This window comes from Neolamprologus multifasciatus, chromosome 11 (genome assembly GCF_963576455.1).
Source record: "Neolamprologus multifasciatus chromosome 11, fNeoMul1.2, whole genome shotgun sequence".
Taxonomy (NCBI): domain Eukaryota; kingdom Metazoa; phylum Chordata; class Actinopteri; order Cichliformes; family Cichlidae; genus Neolamprologus; species Neolamprologus multifasciatus.
This window is the reverse complement of record NC_140449.1, coordinates 23,825,160-23,837,272: the sequence shown is the minus strand read 5'-3', so window position 1 is coordinate 23,837,272 and position 12,113 is coordinate 23,825,160. Positions and strand designations below refer to the sequence as shown.

The 12,113-nt window shown below is 43.9% G+C and overlaps 2 protein-coding genes across 10 annotated transcripts in view; both read right to left on the bottom strand.

The window, feature by feature from the left end:
- grik5 (glutamate receptor, ionotropic, kainate 5) overlaps nucleotides 1–10,179 on the bottom strand; it is a 92,776-nt gene extending 82,597 nt beyond the window's left edge. For 3 of the 4 annotated variants that reach the window (XM_085177657.1, XM_085177659.1, XM_085177660.1), the window contains exon 1: nucleotides 10,064–10,179. The gene's annotated coding sequence lies outside the window, so the exon portion shown is untranslated. The remainder of the gene's footprint in view (nucleotides 1–10,063) is intronic. The other variant, XM_085177658.1, reaches the window with a different exon arrangement.
- znf574 (zinc finger protein 574) overlaps nucleotides 1–12,113 on the bottom strand; it is an 84,004-nt gene that overhangs the window by 26,001 nt on the left and 45,890 nt on the right. For all 6 annotated transcript variants that reach the window (XM_085177664.1, XM_085177665.1, XM_085177669.1 and 3 more), the window contains exon 12: nucleotides 1–12,113. This exon is cut by the window's left edge. The gene's annotated coding sequence lies outside the window, so the exon portion shown is untranslated.

The following is a 12,113-nucleotide window of genomic DNA, read 5'->3' as shown; positions in this document are numbered from 1 at the left end:
TTGCTGAGCTATCACTTCCTATCGCCTCTCCCCCACAACTCCTTCCCTCCTCTCCAACAATCCCATCACTGAATAAGCCTCGGAGCGCATGGCTATACACACAAACTTCCCTATATTAACATATTTTTGAATTTGGGGTTTCCTTTTAGCATAGATTATTGTACACCAGTGTTTTGATATCAAAGCCACTGAGGAAGAGTAAATCAGGTTGCTATTGTAATGGCGTGATCCTCCTTAAAAAGAGCCCCTGTTTCCTCTGTTTTCAAGGCAATACACTAAGTGAGACGGATACACAGAGGCAGCAAAGATGATGGCCCACAGGTATGCATTTAGATGAATTTTATACACACACACACACACACACACACACACATATTACAATCATCCAAATGCTACATTGATCTCTGCAGCAGCATTGCCCGACAGGCCTGATTGCCAAATGAAAACAAAGGCTGCATGTACAGTCCTGACACACACCATCAGTCACACGTAGCCTGCAGTCACAACGATTACCTGCTGTATGTAAATCCAATGAGCAATAAGGCAGGTTATCCCCCTTATGAGACACCGCTGTTATTATCAGAGACAGAATATCACTGGCAAGTGCCACTGGCCAACTGCTAGCAAACTGATTATGTCCCATCGAGTCTAGGTGGCAAAATTGGAAAATGGTGATATCAGGAGGTGAGCTTACGCAGTTCTACAGGCAGTACAAATGAAGGATGCGTGTCTTCTCAATATTTTTCAGAGGGCAAAGATCTGACGGTATCAGGATCCCTCAGCAGGCAAACAAAAAATAATTGCGTTAGCTACCTAGTACACAGATGTAGCACTATAAAAAAATATATACAGTATATACACATGAGTTATTTTATTCTGTATGTGTGTCTTTTGACCTCCTCCCCTCATCCTCAACCGGTCACAACCCCTCCCTGAGCTGCTTTTAAAAGATGTTTCTTCCTGTTAAAAAGAGTTTTTCCTTCCCACTGTCACCAACTATATAAATAAAACTGAACTGAATTGAATCTATAATACTGTAAACTACTTAGCTTTAGCTGTCAGTTCATATCACTACTTGATTAAAGTTAATTGATTACAGTGCTTATTAAATGTTTTCATGAATTACCAGGTTGTTATGGCAGTGTAATAATGCTTTAAACATTTTATGACTTTAGGCAAGCATGAGTACTGTAACTATAACTTAAACATGCCGCAATTACTGATAATTAAATGACACCATTGATCATTATGTTGGAGCTTTTAAGGGGGGGTGATTAGCCATTTCAGAACAGAAAGACTCATTTAAATTTACCTCGAAGCTCTTCTTCTTTACAGAACATTACTCTGCACATTCCTGCTAACAATGTGAGCATTAACCCACTGTCGCCACTGCGAAATGTGGAAAAACAGGAAAACAGAAATATTTTACAAATCTATCATTGTCGATTAGTCAAATAGCAAACAGAATTCATGTTTTTTATGAACCTGATAATTAGTTCACTGTACTAAAACGGCCTCCACAGTCACCAGCTCTCAATTGAGTAGCATAAAGAATTAGGTCCAATTATTAGGATTTAGGTCCACTCGGTACGAGCAAAGTGTACTTAATAAGCAGTGAGTTTTAGAAAGACAGCTCCACATGCAGATTCAGACAATTATCCCGTGACTCTGCTGGTCACTTCAGCCCTAAGGAGCATTTAAGCATCTTTCAGTTCATTGCTTCAGCTTCATCACTTTCGTTTACCATCACCGTTTTCATCAGCATTACTTCCAGACACAGCGGGCAGCTGTTTACAGCACAAACCTGGATGCTACCTGCTCAGCACCAAGAAACTGATGGCACATTGTTAGTGACTAGCTAGTGAGCATAACGGATCATTTGGCAGCTAAAGAGCCACACAGCTCCCTCAGGAGTTTGTGAAGGCCAAAAACATGAGTGAAAAAAGAGTGAATACCAGATTTACAGTCCAACTGAAAAATATATGACTGCTTAATATGATTGTTTTCATTTTTTTATTTTCTATTTAACCTTTATCTAATCAGGTTAGTACCACTGAGATTAAATCTCTCTTTTACAAGGGAGAGGTAGCCAAGAGGGCAGCAACACAGACACACAGAAACAAACAACAGATTAAATAAACAATATTAAAACTTGCTCGCATAAAACACTTGTGCATAGAATAAGGTAAAGTGTAATGATTGAATCAGAACTTTAAACTCCTTCAATGTAATCTGCTTTCTCGTGTGTGTTTCAAGCTTGTTTCTGTTGCTCCTAAGTCTCAACAATCAGTAACTGGAAAATAAGATATCACTAAATTAAAAAAGTCAGTGAGCATCTGGCATTTAATTCCTACAGTCTATTCCTAATCCCTAATTTTCTCATTAATACCTACTGTTCAGCAGTTTGAACCTGGAAATGTTTAAAGTAAAACACACAACATTTTGTATTCTAAACTTTCTTGCTGACTTTCCACGACGGACCCGCCAGCAGCAGAACTGAGGCTGACTGCAGGTGCTAATATGCTGGTATCGCCTGTGCGGATCAGCAGGGTACAGTATGTGCTCTCTCAGCCTGTTTTACTTTGGATCAAAGACTGTCTCATGAGCAGTCTGAAGCTCTTTGTGCTTCTCAGCATGACCACATTTCTGCTTGCGTGAAATACATTGATTCTGGCATCCACCGCACACCAACGCGAACCATGACACTGGCAGAATGCATGAAACACACGCGCCCCTCCCGTCCCCCGGCTTTCATCGTGTTTTCAATCCAACATCAAGAACATCGTAAACACACACGGGTAGCACAACGCGGCTCTCATCTCGACACAGACGGAGAAAACACCTACACAACATTCACGCCGCACGTACAGTACAAACACGGTATGTATACACAAGCTGTACTCGCACTCGAGCGGGCAAATGTTCATGTATAATGAGAAATACTATACGCTTACTATAACTTTTCCTGGCTTAGGTTAAAAGTCACTCCAGCAGTGAGAAAATGACAAATTACTGGAGTCTTCAGTCTCTGATTTCTGCGCGAGTGATGATTTGGAAGAGAACTGGTCAAACACCACAGCAGATTACATCAAGTACCACTGAACCAGAGAGACACAATTTGTTTTTCGCTTTTTTACCGAGCCTCTCGGATAATGTGCCGCGATTGTTTAGCTTAAGCGAAGTAGAAAACTGCTGCTTCAAGGAAGGTGTCAAATTGTTTAAAGAGTTTCTTTTCTATAGCAAAGCATCTTCACTGCTTGTCACGCACACCTCCATATGAGCTTAATTATAGTCAACACTTCCTTCCCTGGGTGTATGAAATTACACTATTCACAGGCTACCACTTTACATCCAAGCTCATCTGAAAGTTATGCCTCAAAAAGGCGATGATGCAGATAATATTGTACTGTTTAATGACACTTTGCTGTATTTGGTTGCAGCAGGGGCCAACAGCTCCGGGTTGTCATCACAGCCAATTATTTGACTCAGCAGAAAAGTGAGTGCCAAAATTTTCCAGACCCACCGCACGTTTGCAGAAAATTAAAGTCCATAAAAAAAACACGACTTAAATGACCACATATGCTGTATGTTTTTAAATTCCATTATGATTACATGATATGAGCCCATTTGGAGTATTTACGTTTCGCCGGGACAATTAAATCTGCAGCAGTTTAAATTCAGGCAATAGCCCACAATCAACTGCTGCATCACCATTTGGACAGAGGCAGCTGGAACTGACTGGCATGTTAATACTCCTGATTGGTGGAGCTGATTACAGGCTCTTGACTCACAATCCCAAAATACCAGTGTTGAGGGAAAAACGAAACAAAGCAAATATAGAAATAGTGATGAAATTTGGCCTTTCCCTACATTTCAGGAATGAGAAGAAGAGTCGACTTCTTGTCTTTCTAATGTGTGTTTCACAACATGTAAATGGTGGGAAAATCAGGGGGCTTGGGAAAGTAAAGGTGGTCTAGCAGAGGAGATAAAAATCGTCAGTTCCTGTATTTGCTGGAAATCTGACCAATTTGAAAATGTCATAAGCACGATAAAGTTATGTTACATTTCAGTGTCACACATACAACGGATTTATCTCAAAGATATTACTAAAGAAAAGTGCCATGTCCTATATCTTTTTTCAAATTGTAAATGTAGGACTATAACAGGTGTCAGAGTAGAGTACCTGCAAATGTCCCATATGATTTATAGTATGAGTTAGCCAAAGATATGACTGACAGTTGTGATAATGTTTATAGAAGGACAGATATATACTCATGGGCCACAGGTACATCTGTTTGGCTGCTTGTTAATACAAATATAATACAAATCAGCCAAACACAGGAAAGCAGCTCAATGCATTTAGGCATGTAGACATGATCAAGACGACCTGCTGAAGTTCAAACAGAGCATTAGAATGGGGGGAAAAAGTGATTTTAATAACTAAGAATGTGACATGGTAGTTGATGACAGAGAGAACAAGAGTGAAAATAGAGAAAATATCCAGTTCTCTGCCTGAAGAGTCAAATAGCCACTCGTTAAAGACCAAGGTATGCAGAAGAGCATCTCTGAATGGACAACACATCAACTGCAGCAGCAGAAGACCACTCCAGGTGCTGCTTTTTCTGTCAGCTATGAGCAGGAAGCTGAGGCTAGAATTCACACGAGTTCACCAACTTTGGGCAACAGAAGATAAGAAAAACACTGCATGCTCTAATGAGTCTCAATTTCTGTTGCACACTGGTGGGGTCAGAATTGGGTGTAAACAACATGAAAGCATGGATTCATCCTGTCTTATTATCAACAGCTCAGGCTGGGGATGGTGGTGTAATGACATGGGGGATTTTTTTCTTGGCACATTTTGAGCTCCGAGTACCAGCTGAGCATCGTTTACACGCCACAGCCTTTCTGAATACTGCTGCTAATCATTTATGACCACAGTGTACCCACCTCCTGCTGCTTCCAGCAGGATAATACACCATGTCACAAAGCTCAAATCATCTCAAACTGGTTTCTTGAACATGACAATGAGTTCACTGTGCTCAAAGTGTCCACAGTCACCACATCTCAATCCTACAGAGCACTTTTAGGAAACGCTGGAACGACAGACTCACATCATGGATGTGCAGCCAGAAAATCAGCAGCAACTGTGTGATGCTATCAAGTTTATACAGGCCAAAATCTGAGGAAAGTTTGCAGCATCTCGTGAAATTGATGCCACTAAAGGGCGGTCCTACCCAGCATAGTTGAGGTGTACCCATGGAGTGTAGTAAATGTATCAAACTTGAAAATACTACATATTCTCTCTTCAAAAATGCCAGTGTTATCTTTTCTGTTCAAGTAAGTTTCAATATTATACGATCTAAGCGAGCTATACTACACGTGTAGATATGACGTTGATGATCAGTGCCATTAAAGCAGCGTCAGGCGAGCGTCTTCTCAACAGCAGCAGCGAAACATTAAAATGTAAAACAGACTTACCAGGCCGAGGATGACACCGCTATTACCTGAATGACTTTTCAACAATCTTACACTCAAAAGCAGTTATGTGGAAATGTGTCAGAGCAGCTGAACGGAAGAATTCAAGAATGCTTTCAGAGGGTTCAGCTCATACTGGATTAAAAGACACTGCTCTTCTGTAGTCACACTGACAAACAAAAACAGATACACGTATATCAGTCCACCTGTTTGTACTTTTGTCTGTCATCCGAATGATAATTGCTAAAGTATGCTCTTATAAGCCGATCCCTAAATAAAATTAAAACAGCTTTATGCATTCTGAAGCATGACCCCCTCAGGCCTCCTTAGGGGTATTCAGACAGGTTTGATCGGTGATTGCAGGATGATATTCTCAGCTGAGACTCCATTTTCCAGCTGCGGGCTTTGCCTGCTTACCAGCTGATTAGATTAAAAGGTGAGCTCCTTCACCCTGAAATTTATTTTCTGATCTCCTGATAGATAGACTGACACCATCAGACAGATAAATATGGGTAATACCCCCGAGGCTGGCAACAACTTGTTAGTGTTGGATATTTATAAGCTGTGCAGTGAAACATACACCTGAATTTTAGGTTAAACCCCCCCCCAAAAAAAAACAAAAAAAAAAACAGGATGTCATTCTGAAATTTATCGAGTGAAGCTACTCATGCCTGCCTTATTAGATAAAGTTTTCTGCTTCACTTTAATTCATTTATACCGACACTTACGGTGACCTTATGGTGAAACATTCCCAGCCTTCATTTAATTGAATGCAAACAGCACACGAGGCAAGCTGGAACATCTACAGCTGAAGCCTAAAAAAATGATGGGCACGGTGACACAAGCTTTCCCTCTGGTTAAAATCAAGAAACTGACATAATGAGCAGCCGCGCCACCATGAAAACTGCACGCAACTCGACCCAAAATGCCTTTCTCCATCGTTGCACATTCTCCTTGAACGACTTTAAATTAGATTTATCCCCCTTTTGTCACTCAGACGCTCATGCAAGGCAGCAGCAATCGCCAGTAAAACATCACAGTTGTGACTCACTGAGCCTCCACCAGCCTGCTGATTAGGACAGGTCGGGTCAAGACTGATCACCTGAGCCCCTCAGACCGTATTACAATTACGCTGATAGAATACTGACCTTTTCTACTAATGCTAATGCAGGAGAGAGTAAGTGCCATCTTACTGTCATTGTGCACGCAGGTACTAAAGCACCAAATAACCAGAAATGCACAAAACGCTTACAGTAGCAGCACACATATACAAATGATCACACTTCTATCCCAGTTCAAGCACATTACACACATTGCTTTTATCTTCTCGCAATCCCATCTTAATGACTCCATTAAATGAAAGGCCATTAGCAGCATTCACTTTATGGCCAGCCAAACGGCCCAGCCGGGAGCACATTATGGAAAAAGCATGCGTGTCCCGATGTCCATTTCTTGTCACCTTCCTCGCACATACACATTCATTCACTTCCTCAATTCATCCCTCGAGGCCAGCTAGCCTGAAGCAAGCAGGCCTGGACAAACTGCTAGATAAACATTGCACTGCAGAAGAAACTGGAGGGCTCATCAGTATTTGAAGAGATCTCATATCCCAAATTAACCCAGTTCACCTTAGAGCGGCAGCTGCGTGAGGCCCTTTAGGAGTAAACGGCCATCCAAGAGACAGCCACAGTCCCAAAATATTGATTCAGCAATGATAACAGTCTGATAATGATCTGTTCTTGCTCCACCACCAGAAATGAATCTCATTCCCTGCTACAATCCAGCTAAGCTAAAGAGAGAACAGCTGTTCCCACTGAAGAACTGAAAAATGAATGATGATGCGAACAATGTGAAAATATGTTTTGGCCTGAACAGCACAACACAAGTGAAAGATATTCTCAAACGCTATCGAAAGTGGAATCACAAAATAAAAATGTGCGCCAGCAATTAGAAAAATGTAACCCAGAGGGATGATTGGATCAGTGATCTGAAAGGGCCCGACTGGTACAAAGCAGGGCAACGGGAAATTCGCTGTAAAAGGCTGTCTCGTGAACCATGCACACTTCTGCCACAATTTAGACCAAGCCGAGTGAAATGATTGGGGAGCGCCGCAGCGACACCGAACGCTGCTGCTGTGAGAAGCACTTAAAAAGATTAAATGTCACAAACACGTAGCTAATAATTTGGCACATCATATCCATATTGCTTTTCTGTTTCTGCAAGTCTGGGCTCGACGAGCAGAGCGCACATAATCCAGCACGGATGCTCTTTGACTGGTTCTACAGTGTGAGTCACCCAGTTACTTTGTGACCATGGAGCAGAGCTGCGGAGGGCCTGGGGTCAGAGTTCATCTAATGTCAGAGAAGCAAAAACACAAGACACGCACATGAAACCTAAGCTAGATGACAAACGTGCCACGCAAGAACAGAAACTGAACTGAATGCTTGCCAAGTTGGTTTAGGGACGTTTTTGAGCCACGTGTTTGTGCTGTGTGTCATATTTCATTGATCTCGTTTTGCGCCCTCAGCTCTGGTTTGTTATTTGTTACTCCTGCGATACACTAGCACATGCTAAATGTGTCTTTTCTTTTTCCTGCTCCGAGCTAATCTTCAGCTCTGCAGGCAAATGGTTGCCCCCGCTGAGAGGACAGTGGAAATACTTCATATCTCATAGGAGGGGGGTCGCGTCCAGCCCAGCCTTGATATTAGCTCACCACTCTGGGAGCTGTGGGTTTCAGACAGTTGTACTTTACTTCCGCTGAGCAGGAGTGGACAGAGGTTTCTGCTGCCTGCTTGTTTCCCTCCCTCCCCCCTTTCCCATGGGGTAGCAGGCCATTTATCAGCTACTAGAAGAACATGTATCGATGCCCCGGAATTCAGCGTTTATTACACTTCAAAGTGCAAGGTCAACTTGGCAGGGATCTGTGTCAAAGCTGTCAAGCACAGAAACATAAAACAAATAGCCCACGCAGAGGATGCGGCGTAAAACACCAAGATAAGGGGCACATGTCTCACCGCGAGATTCTTGGCTTCTATGTACACATTTGCCAGGAGGTTGTAAACACAGAGGTTTCCCCGTTCGTGTTTTGTTTTGTTTTTTTAATACATTTGAATCTAAAAGAGCATCATTAACAAGCAGAGGAGAGATAAGGAAAAGATGTAATGGCAGCATCCATATATTTAAAGAGAAAACACCTGGACTGAGGTTAGTTTTTTCCCCTCTGTATGACCACATGCCGCATAAAAGTCACACCAACTCTTCCCAATTTGCCTCAGCGGCGAGCCATATTGAGAAGCCGGAGCTCTTGTGATTCTCTAATGCAGTCAGTACTTTCATGCCTTTGATGCCATCACATGCCACTCCTCCCCTCTTCTCTGGGTTTTCTGACAGTGACAAAGGGGATCGGCAGCGGCGTGTTATCAGTGTGCAGCTGCAGTAATCGTATTATTTAGTAATCTTAATTCTGAGAGGCTGACCAACACTGTGAACAAAGCGAGGGCCTTGCTAAGCCCATCAGAGCGCTCCCATGGAGCAGAGGTCTTTTCCTGCTCTGCGGCCCCTCCAGACCCACACGCTCCCTCATCCCTCCCCGTTTCTCACCCTCCCTTCCCCGTGTCGTCCTCTCTGTTGCTTTCTGTCTCACACTCTGTCTCCCTCCTCATTTTCCTTCTGCTCTTGCTCTTCTATTTCCAGAAAGCTTTTTTATTCTCTGTCTCCCTCTCCGTCTCTCTCTGTTTTTTTCAACCTCCCAATCTTTCTGTCTCTGTAACGCTCTGAGCTGGGAGTTTGTGTAATGGCGTTATTCACAGTTCATTGGTCTGTTTGAAGGGACTATCTTGATTGAGCGTCTCCCGGTGCGAGGCCTGGTGACTGTGGGAGTGTATAAAGATGTGGATGTGTCCGTGGAGATAGATGGACTTAGTAATATGCAGGACATTGCAGAGGCTGGGTTTCGGTATGGAGTTTCATCCAAGCAACACATAGGGAGATAAAAGGAGGCTGAAATGATATGCAGCCGGAGTGCAACGCTCAGGGCACTAGACGTGAAATGGAGGCAACAAAGAACTAGTCAGGGAATCAGAGTCATTCTCATTAGCTGGTTCACCCTCTTCGGTTTTAGCCCCCATCCCTTTTCCATCTCACCCTAATGAATATAAGTACACTGACATAGAACCAAAAAGTGCTCCAAGAAGCAAAAAAACCCCAAAAAACTCACCATTAATTAGTTCAAATTAACCTCAGGACTAAAATGTAGGAGTATACACACACACATACACACACACACACAGGGAAAGACACCCTGTTCGCCTCATTCTGACACCACTCTGATGCTGTTGTAAGCTTGGCTGTAAGATCAAAATCTCTTTCTTTGGCAGACACACACAAACACACACATACACACACACACAAACCGCCTGGGGCAGAGGAAGCACAGGAAAGCAAATCCGCTGTGAAGACACCATAAAACCAACACTGCAGAGAGACACGCCACTTCTGCGCTTCTGCATGCACAAGCTAAAAAACATGCTAATGACATGCGCCACACATGTGGAGACGTACGCGTGTAGAAAGAGAGGGTCCTACTTACAGAATGAATCAGACGGTATCAGAAGCGCCGTGCCATATTATCACTGTAGTAGTGAGTCAACACAGGCACTGAGATCTGAGACCACAGAGTTTTAGCGCTTCAGCCAAGGGGGTGAAGGGTGGTGGGGGGGGGGGGGCGTGGGGGGAGTCAGAGGAGTTCACACTGTGTCAGTGGGTGTGAGGACATTCAGGAGGAACCTGGAGCAATCCCGTGTTTATACTGAGAAGAGAAAATAATCCCGATAGGCAAGGCAAGAAATCAACAATTGGTGGAAAAAGAAGTTTGTGTACAAAGAGGATGTACGGGGGATCGATTGGGCAGGTGTGTTTTTCTTCTTTCTATCTCTGACTTTTAAATAAAAGCAAACACAAAAATAACAAGAGCCCACCTCGACAAATAACAAAAGGAACGGGTGAAAATGAGTCAATCAGAAAAGGCTCCACCTTTTCCTTTTTTCTTGCTGTCTTATTCTGGTTTCCTCTGTCTGCCCACCTCTCGTTTTCCTCGGGATTGCCCGTAAGCAGAGGAACGGCGGTAACAGAAAACCAATCACCTCGGCAGACAACGAGAGAGCATAAAGGAGTAAATGACAAGCAGATGAAGGGGAGGATTTCCGACACCTGCTCTCTCCCTCTGTTTCTTTACCTCCGTCCCTCTCGCTCTCGCTCTCCCCAACCTATATTTCCCTTCTAGTAACAGCCCCCCCCCCCCTCCCTCCCTCACTGCTTGTTTGGGTTTTTTTAGTGCATGAGCTTGCCACAGCACTGACTGAGATTCTCCAGAAGCTACAGCCACCAGGATGCTCTTCTGCTTTCTTTCCTGCTCTCTGCCTTCCTCTCACGCTCTGCACAGAATGACAATGATTTGCGCGCCGTCTACTGTGCCGGCACTGGATGTCTGCCTGGCTCTCTGCCTGACACTTGGGCTGTGTACCCGTCTTCCTGTCTGTCTGTCTATCTCACCAGACTCAGAGCTTGTCTGTCATTCAATACAGCTGTCTGTTTACCAGGCCATCTTTCAGCCTGTCTTCCTCCCAAACACTGAGATACAGACCAGGCAGGTGCAGGCGGGACATCATTCTAGTCTCCTGCTCAAGTCCCCCCCCCCTCCCCAGTGTAAATCCTGAACCCCTCCCCTATCCATTGCGCTAACTAGCCTCAACACGAATTACAAAGAGTCTCCAAAAAGATTCTGTGCAATCCTAGTTAATTCTGTCCTTTATTTTCTCACTGTCCCTGCTTTTTTTCTTCCCCCTCTGTCGGCTTCCTTCTCTTTCTTTTTCCACCTGTTTCCCCGTTTTCTGCTTCTTCTCCTTCTTCCTTTTTTTTGTTCTCCTTCTCCTCTCCTCGGTGCCAGTCTCCTTGCTCGTTATCTATTCTGGACAGTCTGTCCCTCCTCTCTCTCCGTCACTGAGGGAGGATGAAGAAGAATGGTACTGCTTCATAATGTACTTCTCCACAATGTGAGAGAAACTGGGGGAAATTTGTGGGATAAAAGCCGGGTGTTTTGGAAATTGTTCCTCAAAAAAAAAAAAAGAAGAAGAAGAAAAAAAACAATAATGATAGGCCTTCCTCCCCCGCAACAAATCAAAACAGAGCGCCTCTCGAGGGGGGATTTTCAATTACTCGCTTTTGCCCACAAGCCAATCTGGAAAAAGTGGCTGAGCTCTGAGGTGTGCACCAAAGTGTCGTAATCTCAAAAATATATCCGGTTGATAAATCCGGACATATCCAAAAGCTCTGTACCACTGCTCAAGCATCACTGCAGCCTATTTCATTTTAGATGAAGTCCAAGAAGCTCAATTGTGCGCTCAACACGCCGACTGGCTTGTTGCGCGTTGACTCCTCCGAGGCCTGTCGCCCTCTGCTTATCTCTGCTTTCGGTAGACGGCTGGTCCAGGCTCAACTCTGCAGACTCAGCCCTCGCTCGGATGGTTCGAGCTGATGGCAGGAGATGGTGGAGGCAGTTAGCTGTGGAAAGCTGGTCGCTGGAGGGTGGATGTTGGCTTCCATGCTGTCCATTTGGTGCCCATCTCTGCAAGGCTTCAGAT